Source organism: Acipenser ruthenus, chromosome 11 (assembly GCF_902713425.1).
Source record: "Acipenser ruthenus chromosome 11, fAciRut3.2 maternal haplotype, whole genome shotgun sequence".
Classification (NCBI taxonomy): Eukaryota; Metazoa; Chordata; class Actinopteri; order Acipenseriformes; family Acipenseridae; genus Acipenser; species Acipenser ruthenus.
Genome location: NC_081199.1, coordinates 37,073,723 through 37,081,349, shown reverse-complemented (window position 1 = coordinate 37,081,349; position 7,627 = coordinate 37,073,723). Strand labels below are relative to the sequence as shown.

The window sequence follows — 7,627 nt, the reverse complement described above, 5'->3', positions numbered from 1 at the left end:
TATGAGGCCTCATTGATGAATGAAGGAATAGACCAAACAACACATGAATGCTAATTATACTTTATATAATGCAATGAAAAAACAAACATGTATTTGGTTGTATTTTGGGGATGCTCTTCTCTTTTGTCACATTTTTCCACAGTTATATAGGCAGGTCAAGTAGCAAACATAATCTATTCAATTCCTGGTAATAATAACTATTTTATATTAAGATATTACAACTCTAGTAGCACTTTGTTCTGTTAAAGAGTCTACATCTACTGCACTTGCAGTGATATGCCTAAATATACACATATGTATCAAAGTGCTTTTCAAGACTTCTAAGATGTTCTGAATATGAATTCTCCTAGGACTATTTGCTATAGTTTACTATGTGTTATTCTTCTCCATGGAGAATTCTCACTGGTAATTCAAAATAGGGCGACCGTTTATACACCCAGAGGAAAGTCAAGGACAGGGTCTTAAGATTACACAACGTATTGTAAATATTACATATATATATATATATATATATATATCTATGTGGTACTGCAGCCAGATGTGACCCAGTCCTCTCCTCACTCGCGACACGCAACTATAATTGAAATGCAATCTAAGGGTTGGTTATATTTCTGTTCATCACCCTTACTGAAGTTTTACCATAAGTGTAGAATGTCTGGCCATGCCATTCAGACTGCTTTGAGTTTGATGCATCCACTGTAAAAGCAAGCATTTAAAAATAAATAATGCACCCTTTTATACCATGTAGGCAGACACAGACTAGTAAACGCACCTGTGCATGATTTTTTTTTTGTTTTAATGCAATTTCAGGATTGTTGCAATATGGATTGTATATGGTATGTTAATTGTGTTACACCAATTCCAATTGTTTACAGTATGTGATAACTAAACTAAAAAAAACATTTTAGGGTCAAATAGTTTCCTAATTTCAAGCATGAGAACATCTTTTTTCTCTCCTCCAGTATATCTCACTGACAGTCCGAGCAAAGGGCTTGCTGTCCCCAAACAGTTTAATAATTGAAATAAATTGTAACAGTACATAATTCTTGTCTGAGGTCACCTAATTGCAGTAGAAGTCAAGAGGCTTATGGCGGCTCAGACAAGGGTCCTCCAAAGAGATTTTGTCTAAAAAAAAAAAAAAAAAAACCACACACTTTTTCTCAAGCATACAATTGCTGATAGGTACCCTGATAGCAGCAACAATTTGTTGGTGTTTTAGGGGTCCAACGGTGCTTGATTTAAGTTGAGCCAAACTATGCTCTGGTGACTACCGTGACACTATGATTCCCATGCCCTATCGCATTCTTTCTTCAGATCCCAGGCAGTTATGTTTTTTTTCCCCTACGTGCAGTCCAGGATGTAGACAAATGAATTCCAAGTGACCTATGCGGGGGAGGACTTTTGGAATAAAGATCTCTCCTGTCCACACTCTTTCATTAGCCTGTCCCCTGGAGCCATATTTTCTTCCATGGCAGTTAAACGCAGAGTACTGCACTCTGACTAATTATCGAATTATGCTGTGCTAGAACGACTCTGCCACCCTGCACTCATTTTACACCGCTTTTTACCCCCCACCCAAAATCGAACTTTTTTAAAAGGCTTTTTGAATTAAATGTCTTCAAATATATTTTGTTAATAAACCATATATATATATATATATGTACTTATATATATATATATATATATATATATATATATATATATATATATATATACACAGTATATATTGTTGTGAATATATAGGGCCTAAAATGTCATTTGTAAATAATCTGAAACTTGGTACATGGGCATGGATGTTTGGAGTTGTTTTGAAAACAGTATACATTTCCAAAGATGTTTATTTCAAACATTATCATAACCATCAATTTATATTTAAAATTCAGTTGCTTGCAATTTCATAACAGCACAGAAAGGGTTGATTCCCCCATCTTAAATTGCCATGATAGCACATTATAAAGTAACTGTGTATATTGTGTGTGTTGGTAATAATGTCAGTCTAGGAAAGGACACATTTAAACTAGCTATTAGGCCAACATACATTTTTAGGTCACATTGAATTTTGGAATGTGGATGCTGGAACTGTTACCACTTTTGAAAGCAAACATAAACAATTCTGGTAAGTGCAATATCCACTGCCTAAGTAAACGTTTAAATGGATGTGCAAAAACAAATAATTAAAATATGTTGTAAACCTTCAGATAGATTTTCCCATGAACTTTCTTTGAAGTGGATAAGCTTTATACTCCAGGAAAAGAAAAGCATGGTCTTGCAAATGCTTTTATACAATTTACAGTTCATACAGTACATTACATTATAGAGAGCAACATATTTTTTATAAAATAAACCTCAGAAATGGGTATTGTAAAGAAGGAAGGTAAGTATATACAGTAGGTCAGCCACACAGAGAACGAGCTGCCTGTAGATTGTAATTCTTATTCCTATTCAATATACTATACTAATACACTGATAATAGTTTAGTGCTGTGAAGACAAGAAGTATCATCAAATGACCAATGCACTACAAAGGATTTGTTAAAGCCTGTCCTCCTGCTTTGAATATTTTCTTCAGCTAAATTACTTTACAAGCTTTAAATTACAATTTAAACATGTATTTATGTATTATTATTATTATTATTATTATTATTATTATTATTATTATTATTATTATAGTATAGTCGCAGTAGTCGTAGTAGCAGTATTATGTTATTATGGAAGCATCATATATTAATCAGTCAGTTAGAGAATGCTACCCAGAAGGAAACTGTATCACAGCACATTAGCTGGCAAAGGAGGTGCCCAACAGCAAAGTAAATTAGATCCCAGACTATATTTCATTTTCCTGTACCCTGGGCAAATTAGATCTCAATTAGCTCTGATTTCCCAAAGCTTTTGAGTGAACAGGATTCCAGGTAATTCTAGAGGCTTTTGTTTTTTTTTTGTCTGGAAGGCAGATAAAGAATACACAAAGTTGTAATGTTTGAGATGATCACTTGTGTTTCCCTAGCCTGACATTTAACGCTGATAAGCAATGGCCTGCAAACTGAAAGAATACAAATTCAATATTCAGAGTTTTGTGAAATTATTCAGGGGAAATTAAACCTTGATGGTTTCTAAGAGTTAAATATCAGAGTCCAGAATGGAATAGGAGCAAAATCATGCAGATGAACGAGGAGAATGTTTTGAGCCATGACAGAGTGAGCACTCTTGTCAAATAAGATGATTGCCTTCAGTCTGCTAAGAAGTGCATTAGTTGAAGACAGTGCCCATCCTGGAGTGGATTATTGCTATATAAAACTTTCTATTAGTTTTCTTTTTATTAAATCTGTTCTTTTGCCTGTGCAATCACATCGTTGGTATGATCTAACGCAAGTCGCTACAAATCTTACATTGAAATGAATAGAAAGACAAGACAAATTAAGCACTATTATTATTATTATTATTATTATTATTATTATTATTATTATTATTAGTCGTAGTCATAGTAGTATTGGGGTGATTTGCTATGCTTCACATTATTCTCATCCTCAGTTAAAGGGTTAATAATTTCTAACTAGCCTTAATAACCTCTCAGTGATCTATTTCATAATTTCAGAGGTTCCCTTGCTCAGGGCTGGGACTTGCACTTCGAGGCCTGTGGATTACAGGAAATAATGACCTGTATGTACTCAGTTGTTGAAAGGAAATTAGAGCAGCCTGGTTTTTATTATTCTCCAAAGCTTCAATGTCCTCTGGTGTAATCGCTCACACTGCACACCAATTTACTTTTACATCATCAGAAATGCGTAACTTTCAGCCTACCGTATTTTTCTCTACTGACTTACCAAGGCATTTCTTTTTTTGCTGCTAAACCTAAACCTGCATCAGTAAAATCTAGGGCCTTATTAAGAAGGGTTTTTTGTGGGCCCAAATAATGTAATCGGTTTTCTACTTTTATCGCATACTGTAGGCCATCAACGTTTGTTCCATAAATTAATATTAACTAGCTATAACTAACTGAAAAGCACATTAGTATCAGTTATATAAGGTAAAGTATTTTCTTTCTTATTCATGGTTACAATGTAAATGTAAAGCCACCAGTGTTGTAAAAGGATCAATATGTTAAAGTATGTGTATTTTCAAAAGCTTAATCATGCATCAGTATAGCCCCCTTGAACCTTGTGGCTTCATGTTGAAATCGTTCAAATAGGTTTTATTTAAAAACCTCCACACAGTTGTCCTGGTACCAAATTGTTGTATTATTATGACATCACAGCAGTTTGAAATACAATATGAGAGTGAGAATAAGCATAATGATATAAGCTTTGGTTTTGTTTTGGTTTGTTATATTTATTTTGGCAACCGAAAAGTATATACTGGTACCTGTTTCACTATAAGTAAACATAAAGTTTACAGAATACTACCGTGCTCACCCTTTATAACGCTATAGTTACAAGACCATGCTATTTGTGTTCCACCTTATGACGAGTATAAAAGGGCCACTACCGTGTTATAATCGATTCCGCATTCCGGAATCCACTATAACGAGTCGTGTTATCAGGTTTGGAAAAAGTATTAAAACATGTTACTTAAGTAAAAGTACTGTTACTTGGAAAAAAATGTAATTAAGTCAGTCTCCTTCTAGAAAACTACTTGAGTAAAAGTACAAAAGTATCATATCTTAAAAGTACTCAAGTATCCGAAGTAGAAAGTAGCCATCCTTATATTCTACCCATGGAAATCCCCCTGGGAAAAAAGAAAAAAAACATCCTGCAGACCTCCAGTATGTATTCGCTTCTGATATTATTTACCTTTTCCTGCTTGATGGAAGAAAATCTCCGTTCTTATTGTACATACACTCTGCTATTTTGTAATGGTGCTTTTCCAAATGGTATGAAGGTGCAGTACAGTAGCGTGTGAAGACAATTATGCATTTGAATGCAACTTGAAATGTTGGTCTTCACACACTTCTGCGATCTTCAGCAGAGAAGTAAAGACATGTAATCCTAGTTAATAGAATCTTTGCAGATAAACAACATGAAAGAGAAATGGTTTTTTTTTCTTCCGTCCCAATCGAGCAGCATGAGCACCCTCCCACAGCTCCTTGAGTAATATAATGCATTTTTGATGAGTTCATTAAATATGTGGTGCCATGCCCTGGTATCATGCCTGATATAACAACAGAGAGATACAAAAGGATTTGTCTGATGCTTTTTTGGGGTAATTAATATGAAACATGCACTTAATTAATATGAAATATGTTTTACATATGCAACCATGCAAATGTGTGATAAATCATTGTACTTTACACACTGAAATATAAAACATATATTTTGAATGTTGTTTTCCCACTTAGTCGTTGCAAATGATCTGGAGGTGAATCATGTCAATCAATTCCAAGTGTTCCAAGTCCATGTTCACACTAAAAAAAAAAAAAAAAAAAACTTGACTATATTTCTGCCTATTAATTGTAACTAATTTGAAAATGTTGCAACAAGTAACATATTAATTGCTTGCAATAATGGATAGTAAAATGCCTTTGGAGGAATTAAAGTGAAAAACTATGAACAGTGCCAATACAGAAAGTTTTCTTGGGTATTATAACATTTTTACAGCAGATGGTAAAATGTTCATGAGCCTTCCAAAGGGACAGGCATCAATTTTTAAATTCTTGGATCTTACTCTGATAGACTCCACTGCTCTGCAGTGGAGAAAAGCCATGTAATCCAAAGGATCATTAGCACCATTTTTTTCTGAAAGGAGAAATACACCAATTTAAGTTATACATTTTAAAATAAACCACTGAGAATTTTTTTTTTTACAATTATTCATTTATTTATTTTTTTATATATAGTTTTGTAACAATACATGTTTTGTTTTAAATGTTGGAAAGAAAAATAAAGTTTCCCCCAGTAGCTGTTTTTGGAAATGTGCAATTTTGGTTGGATAGACTGCGAAACATCAATTGAGAGTTAATTTTTTTATTTATTTATTTATTTATTTATTTTTGTGTGTGCATTTGTACCAGGAGGTCATAACACCTGCCAGTCAAGTAGTTTGGCAATTGTCAAAAGTGGAAACTTGACATTTTCAAACCCCCCCCCCCCCCCCCCCCCCCAAAAAAATGCTTATTCTTGGGAAACACTTTTTTTCAAGGACATGTATGTCACATGCTTTAATGCACAAAATAGATGAGAGCTGACAACAAACCAAACAACGCTGTTAACTGTGTACAAACGTTAACCCTCCCGTTTTCCATTCTACAGGTTCTTTTGGGATTCTGGGACACTAACCCCTTTTTTTTTAAAGTATACAATGGGAGCACCATCAGGTATAAATAAAAATGTATATATGCTTTTAACCCAAAGACATGTTGCAACATTTACGTAACATAATAGAGCATCTATCCATCCAGAAAAAATGACTACTTTAAACAATGTAAATCAAATGTACTATCTGTCCTATGAAAGTACAGTGTGTAAAAGCCAAACGTGAAATTCAGCCATCCAAGACTTACAAACTGTGTAAATCATTTTCAAATTGTTTTCCTTAGCTATTAACTTGATTATTACGCAGTGCCTCTGTTGAGCTAGCAGTAAGTGACCCACAATGACCATAAAAACAACAATGAGGGGGCAGCCATGTTTCAAAAACATCTGGAGATGATGATGCAGTGATGGATAGATTATTGAAAGGGGAATAATAAAATAAAAATAAAAACTTGTGTTCAACATATACCCATTTCAGACATCTGTACTATATTTAACAAAGATAGCAACATTTTATTAACGTATGCTTTGTTTAATTTACATTTTAGCTACAGATACATCCTTTACAAGTAAACATATTTTGCTGTTATTTGCTGTTAGTGAGTAAATATCTTCAGTGGCTACACAGAAGGAAAACCATTAATAATAAGAAAAGTTGGTAAAAAAAAAAAAATGATTATAAAAAGTAGTATTCTCTTAGAAGCTAAAATGATTATATACACTTACCTACAGTGTCTTATGAGTAACAATAGCATTCTGGAAGCAATCCATGATAGATTTTTTTAATATACAATCAGATTTTAGTTTGCTAACTTCCTGTTCATTCCCTTGCAGATTTTCTTTGTCTTTTGTTTACCGTGAGACAGGGTAGCTGTCATAACCCTGCAGAAAGGAGGCACGTTTACGTTTTATCATGCGTACAATACTGTATAGAGAAGGAAACAAGATTAGAGTCTGCAAGCAAGATGGTACATGTCAATGACATGCTACTGTATTGTCTTTAAAAATAGTTTCAATAAATAACACATTATTTAGTCAGAGATTTTAAAAGTTGTGATAATAATCATATTCCACCCCCCCCCCCTTCAAATTGAAATCACAAATAATTGCATGTATAAAGTAATGAAGCATGACATTTAATGCTGTGAAGTCATTACTCACAACTGTGATTCCAAAACATTTATTACTGACCTGAACACAAATATTATTTCTCATCATCTGTTTTGAATGGGTTAATTTATTTCATGATCCACACTTGCTATTTTAATGCAGATTGGGTACACTACAGGGGAGAATGCTTAATTAAGATTTGTATTTATTTATTTATTTATTTTTTAAAAAGGCCACTTCGGTAATGAAAGTCCTCCAAAAATACACAGCTAG

At 33.6% G+C, this 7,627-nt stretch overlaps 1 long non-coding RNA gene across 1 annotated transcript; it reads right to left on the bottom strand.

Moving 5' to 3' along the window:
* Window positions 1–1,874: 1,874 nt before the first annotated feature.
* LOC117426116 (uncharacterized) lies at window positions 1,875–7,191 on the bottom strand. Its single transcript, XR_004548082.3, has 3 exons — window positions 6,971–7,191; window positions 5,658–5,728; window positions 1,875–5,397 (listed from the first exon to the last, which is right to left on the bottom strand). It is a non-coding gene; the product is annotated as an uncharacterized LOC117426116 (long non-coding RNA).
* Between the last annotated feature and the right edge of the window lie 436 nt (window positions 7,192–7,627).